Below are 18,315 nucleotides of genomic sequence, written 5' to 3' on the forward strand. Positions count from 1 at the left end.
TATCAACAGATTTTGGAATTGCCAGGGATCCTGGAACCAACCCCTTGGGGACAGATACTGAAGGATGAGTATATTTTCAATAAAGGAAAGGCAGGATAGAGGCTCTGTTTAACTTTCTATGCCTTGGCCTACAGGTCACTGCTCAAATAGAAATAATTCTGTATATGAAGAAATATTTTATAAGGTTATCCTAAAACACTTAAATCTATACTAATGACAAATGTGCAAAGTACAATCTTTTAATGATCAGCTTTATTGTCCTTTTAAGCCACTGATTTTAAAGCAATAAGCTTTCAGGCAAATGTTCTTTTTTCTAATGTAATGACAGAATTGATTTTGTAGCATAAAGCACAAGTGCTTCTTATAGCACAGTTATTATTATTATTATCATTACTTTTGGCTAGCTTTCTTTGGCTGCAACTGTGCACATAATATGATTTTTGTATGATTGGGAAGAGTGGGAGTGCTAAGGGAATCATTTAGCATACAGTGGGAAGGATTGTACTTATCTTGTTCACCACTGGGCTGAATATATGCCTGGCACAAGGCAGCCTCAGGAAATGTTTGTTGAATGAATGGAGGAAGAAGTGAATAAATGAAGTATTTTCTCCTTGAATTATCCAAGTTAACTATTTAGAATTAAAATTACTGGGTAATTTCCAGTTGTCCATTCTGTCTGGGCACTGAAGATTACTTTCAAAACGTCAAAAATAAATTTAGAGCATTTTTCAAAATATTCTTTTTAGAATACAATATGTGATGTAAATATAAAAAGATGTTTTCTTTTCCATATCTATTGCTGTTATCTTCAGGACAATTTCATACTTTACTAAAAGCAAGAAGACAAACATCTCTCAAATGCAATGCAGACAAATTGCCTACTTCTATTTAATGAAAAGAAAATAAAATTGATAGTACTTGGTGCTTTTATATAAATAAGAATATTTCTTTACAATCTCATGTAAGAAAACTTCCCTAGGGTAATAGTAAATGATTGCTTGGCATTTCTTCCTTTATAGAATTATCAATATTCAGTCTGAAAGATACAGGTTTTATCTTATTTTGTACAAAATCAAACCACAAAATAATTGTTCGTATATATAATATAAATAGCCCTTTATTACTGAAGTTCTTCTTAAAAAGTTGAACTCTGAGATTTATCTCAAAGGGAATAAAAACAAAGTTATAAAAATATTTCTATTGGCAATATATTTTTTCCTGCTGTTTCAAAGTACCAAAAGAGCAGGGGAAAAAATTCACTGGGAATTCATTTGATAATAATTTTCACATAGAGTACCTTGGAATATTTTTTCTTCAAATGACTTCCTATTGGGGATAATTCTTCCTGTACCTTCTAATTCAAACCACATATTCTGGATTTAATAGTAGGATTCCATCTTTTTAACTATATTGTATGAAGTTGAGGGAATAAGTGAAAGATCTCTCTGATAATAATTATATATAGTAATGAAAAGAACTCAAAACCAAGAGAAAGTTTTTACCATAGACTTTTATATATATATAAATATATATATATTTATATATATATAAATTTGACACTGAACTTGTTGCTTCAAGTATCTATGAATTCATGTTAAAAGTCTTTTTTATGAAAAAGAATTTTTAAAAATTCAAGCAAGTGAAATCAAATTCCTTGCGTGTATGATTTGTCAAAATGAACCTAATTACTATGTGTATTTATGATGTTCTCATAAAATATTTTTTAAAAATTCAAGTAGTTTTATTTCTCAGTTTTTTTGTTGTTGTTTGTCATTATTGACAACCAGAACACAAATCACACACCAGCTTTCAAGAGCAAGTCTTGACTTTCTTTTCTAGTGTGTGCATGTGTGTGTGTGTGTGTGTGTGTGTGTGTGTGTGTGAACTTTTGTGTTCTCACCAAATGAAATTAATGATTCTTTTGTTTTGGAAAATCACAAAAAACAGGCCTTATGGGAAAATGGTAGATTATTGAAAAACTCAGTGGCTGCTACATTCCAACAGCTTCATTGATTTAAAGCACTTTTCCTTGCAGATACCTTTTCATTCCCTGCCCTCTTTTCACAATTACATACATAAAGCTTCTCTTAAAAATACACCAGCCAACTCATGACCTGAACCTTCACTGTGGACTCTGCAAGCCATGATCCTGGTCCTCAGTGATCTCATGGTAGGGGGGGTTTTGTAGATTTGCAAGGGAGAACCTTGGTTAATGACACAACTTTGTGCAAAATCAGGTACCTACAGTGGAGGCAAACATTGATGGTTCCAGTGACTGTGGAGAGTGTGCTTTTGTTTCTAAGCCCTTGTTCATGGCTTTCCCTCCACTTGGAATTCCATCTCCATCTTCCTTCTTTGGAAATCCTACCCATCCTTAAAAATGGGTCCAATTTCACCTTCTTTAAGAAGACTTTCCTTATCTTTCTGGTTAGAACTAGTCTCTCTGAGCCCTGTACTCTTTTTTTTCTGTACTCATCCTATGGGAGACATCATGTACAGGTTCATGTAGTTATGTATATTAGCAAAAAGGGATTAAAAAATTCCTTCAGTTTCTGAAAGGCCAAAACCAGAACTTTGGTATCCATAACATCAATAGCAGTACCATTCATTCATTAAATGGTGCTCTGTACATGTTTATTGAATGGATAATTGTGTGGTCAAAAGATTGGCTCATAGGATTTTGTATTAAAGCTCCAAAGATATTTGTATTAACTTATTGCAGTTTACCAAGACTTTTTCCTTACATCATATTCCTTAATTCTGGAAGGTACTTATTATCATTACTATCTTACATGTTAGTAAACCAAAGATCAAAGAGGTAAAGTAACTTATAAATCTCAGAGGAAGTAAATGACAGAGGTGGCATTCAAATCCAGGTCTTTTGACTCCAAGTCTAATACTCTTTTTATTCCCTTATTCTATTTCCTAATCATTCTCTATCCACTATCAAGTTTATTTAAATGCACTTAAAATCTTTGTAGATTGCAAGTAATTTGAGGAAAGACTTTGAGGTTCTTAGTATTCTTAAAGGACTGATGTAACACTTCACTTTTATGTTTTACCTAAACTTGATCCAATTAAACAGCCAGTTTCACTAGTGTTTCATCAGATGTTACATACCTCAGATTGGGGGCCTCTTCAGATGATAAGACCCTTTATTTCTGTCCAGAAAGCAGTTATTTGGTCATTTTAAAGATAGTTTTGGAGTACTTCCTTTGAAACTCAGTATATTATTCAAATATCCTCTGCTGCTCAAACATAAAATGCTACTTTGTGATAAAAACAATGTAGCTAACCATTCTCATTCTGCTGTACCAGTTTTTCATGTTTTATTATTACATATTTGATATGTACATATAAAGTTTTGAAGCTAATGATAAAATTAATATACACAAACCCACCACTCATTTTAAGCATTAGAACATTCTCAATATGATTGAAACAGCACTATGTGTTTTTCTCTGATCTAACCCTCTGCTTTCAGATAGTGTTTTAACTTTTAAAAGTAACTTTGCCACACATTTATGTATCTCTGAACAGTATGTTGTGTAGTTCAAATTATTTTTTGGTTTTATAAGAATGACATCATACTTATACATGTAGCCTTTCAGAATTTTCTGCTTTTCTGTACTTCATGTTATATTTTTATCCCAACTCCCTTTTAGCTTGAGAGATGTGTGCACCCACACATAAATTATATTCCAGTTATGGATCTGGTATAACTAACTAGGTCCATAACTGGAAAATAAGATTTTTGTCTATTTTTTCTCTGCTTTACCCTAAGTATCTAGAAGAACATATATTAACAGCTGAAAAATATTTGTTCAAATAATGAATGGACAAATGAATAGAGTTTCATTGGTTGTTAAGTAAATTATATTGTTAGAATTTTCTATTGATGCAGAAATCATCAAGGAATATTGAAGACACTGAAACAACTATTCAGGGAACCGGGTTCTAGTCCCAAATTTGTCACTAACTGGCTGTGAAACTCTGGGCAAGTGACTCAACCTCTCTAATTCTGAGTAGCAACATTTATGCAAAAGGAGTAATTTATATAAATATTTTATGAACCATGAATCAATACATATAGGTTAACTGTCATCATTCCTTATGGTAAAAATCTCATACATTTACTGATATTAAAAATAAGTGGAGGGGGCGGAGTGGGAGGGGAGAGGGAAGAGGGGTGGTTCACCGGATTGGACAGGGCTGAGTGAAAGGGAAAGGAGCAGGGATGGGGAATGGGAAAGATGGTAGAAGGAATCAGACATAACTTTCCCATGTTCATATATGAATACATGATCGGAGTAACTCTATATTATGTAGAACCATAAAAATGGGAAGTTATACTCCATGTATATATATTATGTCAAAATATAGCCTCCTGTCATATATAACTAAAAAGAACAAATAAAAAAATTAAAAATAAACAAACAAACAAAAAATTAGCCTAAAATAAAATATAATGATTTGTTTTGTACCAGAAATTTCTGAGGCAGGGCCTGAAAGAAAATAAAAGATAGGAGAGAGTGCAATTCTAGGGGGTGATCTGGTACACTGTATGTGTTGGATGTACATTATCAGGCTTTTGCTGCAAAACTGAACTATTTTTAGCTTTGAGTAAGTATAAAGAATCTCTTTTTATGTAGGGCAACCAAGAGAGTGTTACCCTTTCCAATGAGCTTGCATAAATTAAATATTCATCTTTGGTGTCAAAAGAAGAAGTGATGTATATCATTGAACACTAAGAAAAAAGTCTTCTGCAGACGAATCCTTCAAAAGTCCTGGGTATAAAGTAACTGTAGCAGAAATATCCATTTATATTGCATTAAGGAGTGAGGTTATCTTTTTTTCTTCTATCTCAGAACCTCATAGCTGGGCATAGAAAGAGATGTTGCTTTCTGGAGGAAGGCTTTTATCTGCCTGTTTCCAAGCAGTAAAATGGATTTGGATTTGGAATTGGTTTGTCCCCATGTTGCCCAAAATCAATAGCCTAGGTCTCTATTTTGTCATATACAAAATGGATTAATAACAGTATTATCCCATTCATGTTGTAAAAGGTAGGTATGATTATGTGAGTGAAAGCCCCATGTAAATTTTAAAATCTGATGCAAATGTTGATGTTACAAAATTTGAGTTATAGGATTTACCATCATAAGAGTATGATGAGAAACCAACCCTCTTGCAAGTGAGTAGTTTGTTATCTTCTTCTGTCACTCTCACTTTTTTTTTTTTTTTTTTTTTTTTTTTTGGTACTGGGGGCATTTTATCACTGAGCTACATCCCTAGTCTTTCCTATGTTTTAACTTTGAGACAGGGTCTTGCTGAGTTGCTGAGGTTGTGATCCTCCTGTCTCAGCCTCCATAGTGTTGAGATTATAGTCATGTGCTATGTCTGACTATGCTCTCACTTTTAATCTGTATTCCCTCTTCCTTCCTAGCCCTGTCTTTCTTATGCATCACCAGTATACTGTTCAGCCATCTGCTAAAATTCTCCCACACTGCAGACTTGGTGCTTTTCTTTCCCTGGAACCTCACATCCCTCTGCCTTACATAAACACCCTGTGTCCCCTTCCACTCCGTGTGGCTCTGAGTTCTCTTTCCTAAAACAATACCAAGGCTTGGCAGAGTGGGAGCCAAAGGATTATTTAACTTCATATTCTCTCGGAGCCTTAAGCATTGAGTTTTGAGATGAACTCTGGACAAAGTTTATGTGATCACAGAGATCTATTGACAAACCTGAGGAAGAGAAGGTTAACCAGGAGCTTTAATTTCTCTAAAAATTGGGTAAAACTGTTATGATACTTTTATACATACCAGGAATACTCTGGAAAAAGCACAAGTCTCTTTCACCCTTTGACTAGGTCTCAGTGACACAGTTATCGTGAGATCATTGTTAATACATGCTCATGGAGTAGTGTCTATGGCTTTAACTCAGGCTTTCATGTCTATAATGAGAATTTAAATAGGTAAGTTAGGAGAAGAAACAATGAGTTCCTTAAGGGAAAAAACTAGTGTTTAATATTTTTAGTTAAATATAGATAACCAAGCATGGATTGGAACTGGAACAGAAACACTTCTAGGAGGCTTTTGACCTACCTATTTCTTGTTACCCTATATAGTTTCTCTCTTAATGTCTCAACTTTTCTACATTCTTCTTCATTATCTTCTTTCTTTTTTTGAGGCCAAATCCCAGAGGAACTGATCTTGGCTGGCTTTGCTCACCATTACTACCCTTTTGAATGAGACACTTTGAATAAAGCCACCCTGTACGTTTCCAGTCCAACTACCCTGGATTTAGCCAGCAGCCAGTACTCTGTGGAGAATATTCTCCATGGACACCTGAGGGTCTGCGGATTTTCAACAGAAGAGAAACATAACTGACAGATTCAGGACACTGATGTGTCAGAGCCCAATGAACATGAGGGAGAGAAATTGCTTTGAACAGATCAACATCTTAGCTTGAGAGGCTTCCTGAAGACTCACAAATGCATACCACCCTCCTCCTTCCACCTCTACCATGAAGAAGACTGCTTCTTTAGATGAGGTACACATTTTTCTCTCTTAAATACAGACTAAAATTCTCAAATATTCCAAAAAATCATGGGCAAATCATTTTGATCTTGGAGGTGAAGAGAGAAGTTTCTTTAATAAGAACAAAGCAGCACAAAGGATTTCCCTTAAGATTGTTATAATTTGGATCCAGTGTTGACTTTGATTTCCCACCTCAACTCTGATATGATGTTCCTTCACTGCCTAGTGAGGAGAACTGGGAAAAGTCAAATCTCATGGTTTCATATGTGTAGTGGGCACAATGCTAGCATGTACCACTACACTTCTTTGAGAATTAAATAAGAATATGAATGTAGAGTGCTAAGCTCTGCTCTAAGCACATAGCAAGTACTTAGTGTATTTTAACTATCATTATTACTTCTGCTTGATTATTTTATTAATGAACTCTCCAAACATGTCATTTAATTAATACCTATTGAGGGCTTACTTTGTATGAGGTCTTTTACTGAGGCCACTTAAGGCACCCCTAAAATGACTTAAAACTTCCAAAACTTACAAATTTTAACCACCACCTGATTTACAATTCCTAACTTATTTTAGGCAAGTCTTTCACTACAGATGAAGAATCTTATCTGTGAGGTTTGGTAGTGCTCAAAGCTATAGACTAAAGAAAAAAATTTTCAAAAGTTCATGATAAACCATGCACAACTATAAGCCCAGGTACTGGGGAGACTGAGGCAGGTGGATAGCAAGTTCAAGACTGGCCTGTGCAATTTAGTGAGACCTGGTCTTAAAATAAAAATAAAAAGGGCTGAAAATATAACTCAGTGGTAGAGAGCTTATCTAGCATATAGGAGTTCCTAGGGGCAGAGGTTTAATGATAATGAATATAAGTAATTAAGATGGAATTCTACTTGAAAATAAATTTATAAACAATATTAAAGGTTTACAGCATTTAAATAGAATGAGCAGTTGTGCCAAAAAGACCTTAGCAAGATTTAGAAAGCATACACTGCTTCAAGGTTACAAATCTGTGTAATTTCTATGTGATATTTCTTCTCAAAACAAATATAATACTTTTTTTCCCCTTGAATGAAAATTCTGTGCTAACTCATATCCTTTCCAAACACTCCTCGCCCTGCAATAACTTATCACTGTGTGTACAGGATGGAGGAAAAATAGATAAGGAAGTAGTTTTCAGTATCAAGTTTCCAAAAGGTTATAAATAACAACCAGTGTGTTTGAACAATGGGGTTTTCTAGTGAATTTATTTTTTTGCTTACCTTTGAATTAACACAAATAAACTTTTCATTTTGACCCATGTTGTAATTTATGATGGTGAACATAAACGAATTTTAGATTGTTCAGGGTGTTCGATCCTAAGAAAGAATGTTAATTCCCATTTAGGCATTCAAGAAACATTTATTGACTATATTATATACAGTAACAGGGATTTCACAAACTTTTTATAAAACAACTCACAGTAAAAAAAATACATTTTTTATCACAACTCATTGCCAATAAATGTGTATGTGCACCCATATAAATGGTAGGAACAAAAATTTTGCAAATATGTATTTACCAGAGCAATGAACTTTGATTATTTCTATCCTATGATTATTTCTATCCTTTTCTATCCTATTTAATATTTTTAAAAGAATATTATTTGTTGCCTATTGAATTGATTTCATGATCTATCAATTTATCTTCACCTGTAATTTTAAATATGTTGTTTTTAAGAACATTTTTTTTCTTGGACTAGGGATTGATCCCAGGGGTGCTTTACCACTGAACTATATCCATACCCCTTTTGAATTTGAGACAGGGTCTCATGAATTGCTCAGGGCCTCTCTAAATTACAGAGGCTGGTCTTGAACTTGAGATCATTCTTCCTCAGCCTCCTGAGTTGCTGAAAATACAGGTGTACACCCCTAAGCTCAGCAAAACAAATTTCTTATATCAGCATGTTTTGTTATTTTTTTGCATGATTCACCTACATGAACATGGGGGGAAATGTTTTTGCAGCTATTTAATTTTAGAAAAATAGAATTGAATTTCTTGGTTAATAGTAATTTTAAAATTTGGATTTTTGTATTTTAATTTTTTATTTATTCTTTTTTTATTATATATGAGAGTAGAATGTATTTTGACATATTATATGTATATGGAATATAACTTTCCATTCTTGTGTTTGTACATGATGTGGAGTTATATTGGTGGTATATTCATGAATGAACATAGGAAAGTAATGTCCAATTCATTATACTGTCTTTTCTATTTCCAGCCCCTCCTTTCCATTCATTCTGATTAGTCTAATCCAAAGTACTTCTATTTTTTCCTTGACCCCCTCCTTATTATGTGTTAGCATTTGCATATCAGAGAAAACTTTTGACCTTGGTTTTCTGGGATTGGCTTATTTCACTTAGCATGATAGTCATTAGTTCCATATATTTACTTGCAAATGCCATAATTTTATTCTTCTTTATGGCTGAGTAATATTCCATTGTGTATATTTACCACTTTTTCTTTATCCATTCATCTGTTGAAGGGCACCTAGGTTGATTTCATAGCTCAGCTATTGTGAATTGAGCTGCTTTAAATATTGATGTGGCCATGTCACTGTAGTATGCTGATTTTAAGTCCTTTGCGTATATACTAAGAAGTGAGATAACTGGGTCCAATGGTGGTTCCATTTCAAGTTTTCTGAGGAATCCATCCTGCTTTCCATGGTGGTTGCACCAATTTGTAGTCCCACCAGCAATGTATGAGTGAACATTTTCCCCACATTCTTACCAACATTTATTGTTACTTGTATTCTTGATAATTGTCATTCTGACTGGAGTGAGATGGAATCTCTGTGTAGTGTTGATTTGCATCTCTCTAATTACTAGAGATGTTGAACATTACTTTATGAATTTGTTGATCATTCATATTTCTTCTTCTGCAATGTGCCTGTTCAGTTCCTTTGCCCATTTATTGACTGGGTTATTTGGGTTTTTTTGGTGTTAAGGTTTTTTAATTCTTTATTCCTAGAGATTAATGCTCTATCGGAGGTGCAGGTGGCAAAGATTTTCTCCCGTTCTCATAAAGGCTCTCTCTTCACAGCATTGATTGCTTCCTTTGCTGTGAAGAAGCTTTTTAGTTTGATACCATCCTGTTTATTGATTCTTGATTTTGGTTCTTGCGCTTCATGAGTCTTGTTAAGGAGTTCGGTTCCCAGGTCAACATGGTGGAGATTTTGGCTTACTTTTTCTTCTATTAGGTACAAGTTCTCTGGTCTAAAGCCTAACCCTTGATCCACTTTGAGTTGAGTTTTGTGCAGGGTGAGAGAGAGGGGTTTAATTTTATTTTGCTACATATGGATTTCCAGTTTTCCCAGCACCATTTGTTGAAGAGGTTATCTTTTCTCCAGTGTATGCTTATGGCACCTTTGTCTAGTATGAGATAACTTTATTTATGTGGGTTTGTCCCTGTGAATTTGGATTATTTAAAACTAACTGTTAGTTACATAAACAGCAACTTATTCTGACCATATGAACATAAACTGCTAAATTTGATTTACCAAAGTATCTAAACACAAAGAATTCCATGATTAATGAAAGTCTTTGAAAAATAAGAAGTTGGTATTTAAAATTCCACTAATAATTATTACCTTAAAGGGACTGTCATGAAATTAGGACTGAAAAATAATTGGAGAAGGAATATCTCATTAAACCACTGAATAATAGGAGTATCTTCTAGAGTCTGTCTTCTGTTGCTTAATCACGTTTGATTTTTATTGGCATCAGGAATTATTTTGGTAGTATCCTAGTATATACTTCTCTGCTATGGGTTATGAAGGGTACATATTCTTAAAAATAACTTCTTAATACAAAGAATTTAAAACTTCATATTAGGTTTTAGTTTCCTGGGCTTTTTATTAAGGACTTAATTTCCAGTATGATAAGTATGGATGAGTATGGTGGGGTGGGGGCAGGGAACAGAAGCAATGATGCAGCTAGTTATTTAGTTCAGGAATGTTCTATAAAGTAGGACGCTCCTGGGTATTTATTGACTACTTAATAGTTTTTAACCAGTCCCTTACTTCTAAAACTATTAAATATTAAGCTGTCTTGATAAGTATTGCAAAATCTCTAATTTTTCTCTGGGGCTTCCATATGGCTCTTTATATAGCAACCAGTTGTGCAATCAAATCTTGATCCTCCAGGAACAGTGCATTTCTGGTGCCAGAGGAAATTGTGGGCATGTTTGAAGCCTCATGAGAAGCAAATATTCAGTCCACACTTACACCTAGACCTGATTTAGGATGGCTATGAGATTTGAGGAATTACCCAAGCTGTGTTTCCCTGTTCCCAGAGAGCAAAACCACAGTGCAGTTTGGAAAAGGTAAATGGGTTCACCTCTCTAGTGTCTGCTCCCATTACTGTCACATTGACTCACAGGGCATCAGTTACTGCCTTGTAGGGTGCAACAATGTAGTGTGGAGTCAGCAGCTCTAGGCTTGGACAGTTAATTCTAGTTTGAATTTTAGTTGTGCCGTGACAGTTTTGAGGAGCTGGCTATGTTACTTGAATTTTCCAAGCACTGGTTTCCTTATGTATAGAGTAGACAATAGTATAGTCAGCTCTCTGCAGCTTTCAATCTGCAGATTCAACCAAAGATTAAAAAAATTACATCTGTATTGAACATGTACAGATTTTTTTGTTTTCATTATTCCTTAAACAATTCAATGTAACAATTATTTACATTGTACTAGATAGTATAAGTAATCTAGAGATGATTCGAAGTGCACAGGAAGATATGTATAGGTCATTTGTAAATATTGTGCTAATTTATAAGGGACTTGAGCATCCTTGGATTTTGGTATCTGCTGAGGTCCTGGAACCAAACACCCATCAATATTGAGGAATTACTGTTGCTCAAGTAAAATTGTTGAGAAGATTCAATAAAAATAAGAACATGTATCAAATGCTTATTATGTGCCAGGCACTGTTCTGAGCACTTCTTTATACACGTTAACTCTATGAAATCTCCCAATGGCTGTATGAGGCAGACATCTCACCATTTCCATCTTACAAAGGAGGAAACTGATGTTAATTTGTATATGATCACACACACATGGAAAGTAGCAGAGCAGGGATTAGAATTCAGGGAGCCTGATGCCAGAACCTATCCTCTTAATGTAGAGAATTCATGTAGGAATTTAGGATATAAAACTGTTTATAAAAATGGTTCAGTAACATCCAAATCCATTCAATGAATACTCAATAAATTTTCCTCCAGGCCAACTGGGTGCAAAGCCCTGTGCGGGTGCTGTGGGAGAGCAGAAATAAGAGATTGCTGTCACATATGTAGGGAAGGAATTATTTCAGGAATTTGGGGGTGGGTGGGTAGGAACTGGGAGGTCCTGGTGTTGCCTGCTATTGACTGAGGGTGGGGGGGAACAAGCAGAGAGGCCGAAGTTACTCCTGAGGCCTCAAGCTTCCATTCCTAGCATCGAGGGATCCAGAGCGATGGAGTGACTGGGGAGAAGATTCGGTTGCATGCAGACCCTATCGGCCTGAACTGGGAGGTGGTGCTATCAGGCCGAGCTTCCCTGTACACCACAGATTACATCATGCACACAGTGCTATTTATGGAATATGAAATGATCATGTTTGTTCCCCGTTCATTCATTCCACAGTGCTTAATAAACATTTTTTGTGTCGTGTGTTCTCGGGCAAGCTGAGTCCTTCTCATCTCAGAGTATACATTTACTGTGAACTTAGAGGGAAAAGATTTTTAATCTGCTTGCCTTCTATACGGTTTTAGATTCTTCTTTCTCAATTTTACTTATAGACTATTGTCATTACTGTCATAACTGACTAATTCTTGGTGTAAGAGTATAAACGAAAGTCTAGTTTCTATGCCTGCCTTAATTTTTAAGTTATTAATCAGAATAACCAGCTATTAAGTAAAAAAGTTCTATCTCCCTGCTTCGACAATAATAACATATAATGACATGAAAGGCCATTTTTGAGTTTATACTTGTTAACCAGCCTGGGGAACTGCCTTGAAGTATAGCAGTTTGGAGAGAAAGCACCAGCCTGTGCCCCATCTCCCTCTGTGTCATGTGTCCCCAGTAAGGGACCCTGCCACTAAAAGCACCTTATTGGCTTATTGGCCATTCTTTGGGCCTATCTCAATCTGTGCTGGGAAGGATTGACTCAAGAAACAGGCTACAATTGGCCCTAGAATTAGGACTAAGGTCATTTGTGTAGGAACTCCAGAATTGTAAGGATTTGAGTCATGGTCTAGAAGTTGGGCCATGGACTTTGAGTAGATGCAAACTACAAACTATAAATTAAAACTTTAGTTTTTTTTTTTTTTTTTTATATTACTAATGAGGGCTTTGCCAGTTCAAAACCATGTCCCACCCATGTAGTGTCAAGTATTGTGTTTACTCCTAGAAAGATCTAAAAGAATTTAGACCTGGTTACTAGCCTAAAGCTGCTCACAGTCTGGTAATTGAGAAGATACATAAGCAGATCAATTACAATGAAACCCAACAAATATTAGTATGCGGGTATAAGTGAAGACTGAAGACTGAAGACTGAGGAGTTGATACCTGGGGAAATCTGAGACTGTTTTACAGAAGAGCTGGCATTTCAGCTGGGGCTTAATAATGAGTAAGAGTTTACTGAACAAGTAATATGATCATTATTATCCATTTTCATTTTGATTTGTTTTTGCTATTTAAATTTACAAGATGTCTGGACTTTATACACTACTGCTCATAATAACTAAATTTTCTGTTTTCCTCATTTTTACCCCAGGGCCTCATGTTTGTCAGATAATTAGTCTCAGTGTTCTCATCTATAAAATGGGAACTAAGGCTATCTGTTGTATGTATAAGTGTTTAGACATGCCTGTGTCTGAGAGAATTGTTTGACCTTGTATCTCAGAACTCCAGCTCCAAGGCTTACCCAAGTGGGCTGTGTTTTTCTGAGTCATTTGGAAGGCCTGATGAAGCAGTGCAGGATTCGTGCAGTGACACAATGAAAGGACCAGTATCCAGAGCTCTGGCTCACTTTCTGGTCTTCCTTTTTGAGCATATAGTCCTCTTGTTGAGTCATGATCACAAGATGGCCATTCTATCTCCAGCCTCATGTCCAGTTCAGGAAGAAGAAGGAAGGAAGAAGGAAAGGTTACTGCCTTTATCAGGAAATCAAAAATTTACTTAGAGATCTCCATCAATTTTCTGCTTATGTGTTCATACACCAGAACATTTAAACATAGCCTCTCCTGACTTTAAAGGAATCTGAGAAGGCAAATATTGTATCTGGGTATTTTGGAATCCTCCACAAGATTGGGATTCAAACACTAAAGAAGAGGAAGATGGGTATCATGTAGGTGATAAGCTGCCTCTACTACAGCCTGGAACAGAATTAACACTAACAGGTATTACCATGAAGAAGACACTCAGGAAATGTTTGTTCAGTAGAACTGCACCACATCGATGCTGCCACTCCCTATTTATTTCTACAGAAAGAACCTCCTTACCCATCTCCCTGTCTCCATTCTTGCCTCCCTATAATCCATTTCCTACCAGAAGTCAGTGATCTTTTAAAAATGTTAGTTAACCTAAATGAAGAGCTAAAAACCTCACAACTCTTAAAAGAGAGGGGAAAAGCTTTATTACACTGGATTTGGCAATGATTTCTTGGATATGATACCAAAATTCAGGCAACACAAGAACAAAGAGAGTACATCAGAATAAGAAACCTCTGTGCACCAAAGGGCATAATCAACAGAGTGGGTCACAACCTAGTGAGGACTTGCCTTGGAGGAGGGCAGGACTGCTTGATGTGATACAGAGAGATGCTATCCCCTACACTCATTTGCACCCCTGTATCAAGCTTCTCCTGAGGTTAGCATACTCTTAGGTTTCTTAAATCTCATGAACCAGCAGGCTCCATTTTGGGCTTAAACCTTGGGAAACCTAAGAGTCCAATCCCATAAACATGTAGCAGAGTCCCAAAGAGCCACAGACCCTTCCTGCATTGTCAATGGATCACATGCGTATATGAAAGAAGACAGGGAGAATTTTATTTTCCAGAGTCCCTCTTAGAACGGAGACAGTATTTGTTTGAGAGGGACAGAATAGAGATAGCTGAGGTATAAATGTGTAACTGTTCTTCATGTGACACTAGGACCGAATTAAAGTCTACTTGGGTGCAGTTGGATTTGAAGGTTGGGGTAGAAGAGTCAAGGGAATCTGGTGCAGAGCCTGGGCTTAGTGTCTGGGCTGACATAATGCAGATGGAGAGGCAGAGGAAGGCCTGATGAACAATATTCTCAAAGTCACAGGAAATGTGGGGATGTGCTGGATACCCTGTAGGCTCTAAATTTGGGGGTCAAGTCATGCAGGTCCACATCTCCCAGGGACAAAGGCTCAAGATGATATCTGTTCTATATGTGTGTACTTTCTTCCATTAAAATAAATAGATTCTCAGTTTACTACACTTCATTCATGTGTTAAATGAATATCCTGTATATACATCCATATTACATTATTCTGCCTTTATGTATAAAATTATTTTATTTTACATAGAACCTTCCCCCCAAAGCTTTTCAGGCTGTTTTAGAAGATTCCGTGTATTTTATAAACTCCCACCTATTTTAGAAGCACCATCCTTCTGTTCTATAATTGTCATGGGGTTGCTATGATCATATCCCCTAAAATGCCTTCACAGGAAATCGTTTTTCTTCTACAAACATGGCCTAATGCCAGAACCTGATATAGATATCCAAGTCAATGGTCAACATCAACTCTGGAAATAAATGTTATGAATTTCCAACATATTGTATAATCCAACTTTCTGAAATGACTGATGTTGTTTTAAAAGAGAAAAGTAATTATAAATTACAGTATATGCTGTGCTCCATGGCTTATCATCATCAGAGATCAGAAGAGAGACACTGGCCAGATCCTGGAAATAGAGCTCAATCAAACCAAACCTGAACACAGAGATGCTAGTCTCTGTGTGAAGAGGCTCACAGATCTGGGATTGGAAGATAACAGCATTTGGGGATGCTGGTTGTACCAATTTCATCCTTATTATTTCAGCCCTTTGGCACAGTCCTTTGTGCTAAGAGTATAAAAAGAGAGAAAATGTGATATTCGTGGTTCATGGATATGGTAGAGAGTGATTAAAGACTTAGGTTTTGATTCAGTACTAGTTTCTTCTACTTTAAACCTCTTTCCTGTTTAACTTTCCCCTTCAAGTCCCAGTTTCTTCATCTGTAAAATGGTGGTCATTTATAACTGCCCCATGAAATTGGTGTAAAAATTAAGAAGAGATAATGAAAATGATGTCAGTACTTAGGAAATCCTCAATAAGAGAAGTGATTGTATCTTATTACTATTACCACCAATATATCAGTAAACTTATTCATTGGTATGAGATGCACCTGTATAGAAATAATGTGAGCAAAATGTAGCAAAAAACCATTTACATAAAAATAACATGTATCATATAGATGACTAGTACAAATGTTTTGATTTTTATCTCATTGCTACATCTAAAGTGATCCAAGTGTCCAGTGGATAAAATGAAAATTGCTTAAAAGATGAAATTCTCACGATTACTTAAACTCAAAGAAATCATCATTATATAGATATAATAAGAAGTCATGATTTTATGCACACCCAGCTCCATTTCTCCCTGCATTCTGCTTCCATTCCATCCCCTGTGTATCAGAGGGGGCTAAGGAAACAGTATATACTATTTTGATTGATTGTGTGGGCTTTCCATTTAGGAAGACCTAAGTTGAAACATACACAATTGGAAATATTTTCTGGGTCTTTTCCCTTGTTTGAAAACTGGGGACAATCTACCTCCATTGTTGTAAGAATATATTATAAAAATGTCTCTTAGGCCTTTCACAAAGAGCCTACCATGTATAAAGTATTTAGTAAGTGATTGCTATTATTTTTACCACTGAAAATTTATGCCACATGCTAATGAATGACAACATTCTAGCCTTTCAGTTAGCTTATTAAAAATGTGCTCAAACATCTTGAAAGTATTGATATTGTCAAGATGCAGTTTATATAAAACACAGATGTTCGCAAATTGAGCATTGGCTAGATCAGCATTTCTCAAAATGTGGTACAGGGATTCATGGGGGTCCTTGGAATCCATTTAGTGGGATCCCTAAGATACTTTCAGGGGATCTGGAACATCAGATTTTTAATAATACTCTGACTTCATTTTTCTTTTTTATTCTCATTTTCTCATGAATACTTAGTGGAATTTTTAAAAGGCTGCAAAACATGTGATATCACAACAGATTGAATTTAGAAGCAGATATGAGAATTCAGCTGTCTTAAGCCAAACTTCAGAGACAATTTGAAAAATGTAAAACAATGGCACTAATCTCACTAAATTTAATTTTGGAAAATATAGTTATCTTTCAGAAAATATTATTTATGTTAACATGTAATTGATTTATTATTGTTATTTTTAAATGAATAACTATCATATTTTAAAATTTATGTTTTAGTTTCTAATATGGTAAATATTGATAGATACTACTCATAATAAAAGTGCTTTTGAGTTCTCAATAATTATTAATTGTAAAGGAGTCCTGAAATCACTGGATTTGATTAAGTGTAGTCTATATACTATGGAATACTATGCAATCATTAAAAATGTCACAGAAATATATTTGTAAATATGGAAAAATATTCATCTCATATTAAGTAAAAACATTAGGTTACTAAGTGGTATGTGATTTTATCCTATGCTTAACAGTATATGAGAATGTAACTGAAAAGATGATTCTAAATGTTTTATGCTTGTTTTGTCTGCATTTTCTATCTTTTCCCATCATGAGCATTTGTTTAATAATGAGGGGGAAGTAAACTTGCTTCTGAAAGAAATTCAGAAGTATCCATGGTTTGCTGTAACTCATGACTGAAGATGTGTATTTCTTCATGTATCTAGCTCTAATAAACATTGTTTGAAAATGGTACATTCTAAATTCTAATCAGATTCTCCTACATAGTTTTGGGATGATGGATTTGCAACATTTTGAAATAATGAAAATAATGTTCACTGGGAAAACCTTGAAATATGACAAGGTATTTTAAGATGAACTGAACCAAATTTTTATACTCTGGAAAGATATCACATTGTGAGGTTAAAACAAGTTATTCATTGTTTAGTCTCATGTCCTGCTTTGGGGATTTATTTTTTTTGCCCTTGATACTGTACTTGTATTATTCTTCAGCAATATTTTGTGTTTTTGTTTTATCAGAAGAACAAGATTGTGAAATCCTCCAGTGCAGAAGCCAAGCCTTAAAATTTTTTTGCCACAGTTATAGTACCTGGTAGAGAGTTCAGTATGTTCATTCAAGTACTGAGTGAACATTGATAAAATATTTAAATGTTTCATCTTTCTTGCAGAAGCATTATTCCATTAACTTGTTCTCATTGCACATAAAAGCCATTAAATGCCTTTATTATTAAATCAGGATAGAAGTCTAGAAGAATCTGGAGAATTCTTAATAACAAAGTAATTATTCCTGCATTTAAAAAAATAAAACAAGATCCTCTTCTATGATCAGATATAGATGTTAATACTTAAAAGCAAAATAAAATGAACACATCCTTCTCACTGATTCAGTAGCTGACAGATTTCATATTCTGTGGTGCTAATTTCCTTCTTTATGTCTGTTTTTCATTTGAAATAGAAGTACTAAAGTGAATGCCAGAGCAAACCAAAGAATGGTCCTGCTGGAGGGTTCAAGTTC

The 18,315-nt window shown here is 35.1% G+C and overlaps 1 long non-coding RNA gene across 1 annotated transcript in view; it reads left to right on the forward strand.

Moving 5' to 3' along the window:
- Window positions 1-18,315, forward strand: part of LOC306638366 — a 48,308-nt gene that overhangs the window by 22,494 nt on the left and 7,499 nt on the right. The gene's annotated exons all lie outside the window — the stretch shown is intronic.

The sequence above is a fragment of the Sciurus vulgaris genome (assembly GCF_902686455.1).
Source record: "Sciurus vulgaris genome assembly, chromosome: 11".
Taxonomy (NCBI): Eukaryota; Metazoa; Chordata; class Mammalia; order Rodentia; family Sciuridae; genus Sciurus; species Sciurus vulgaris.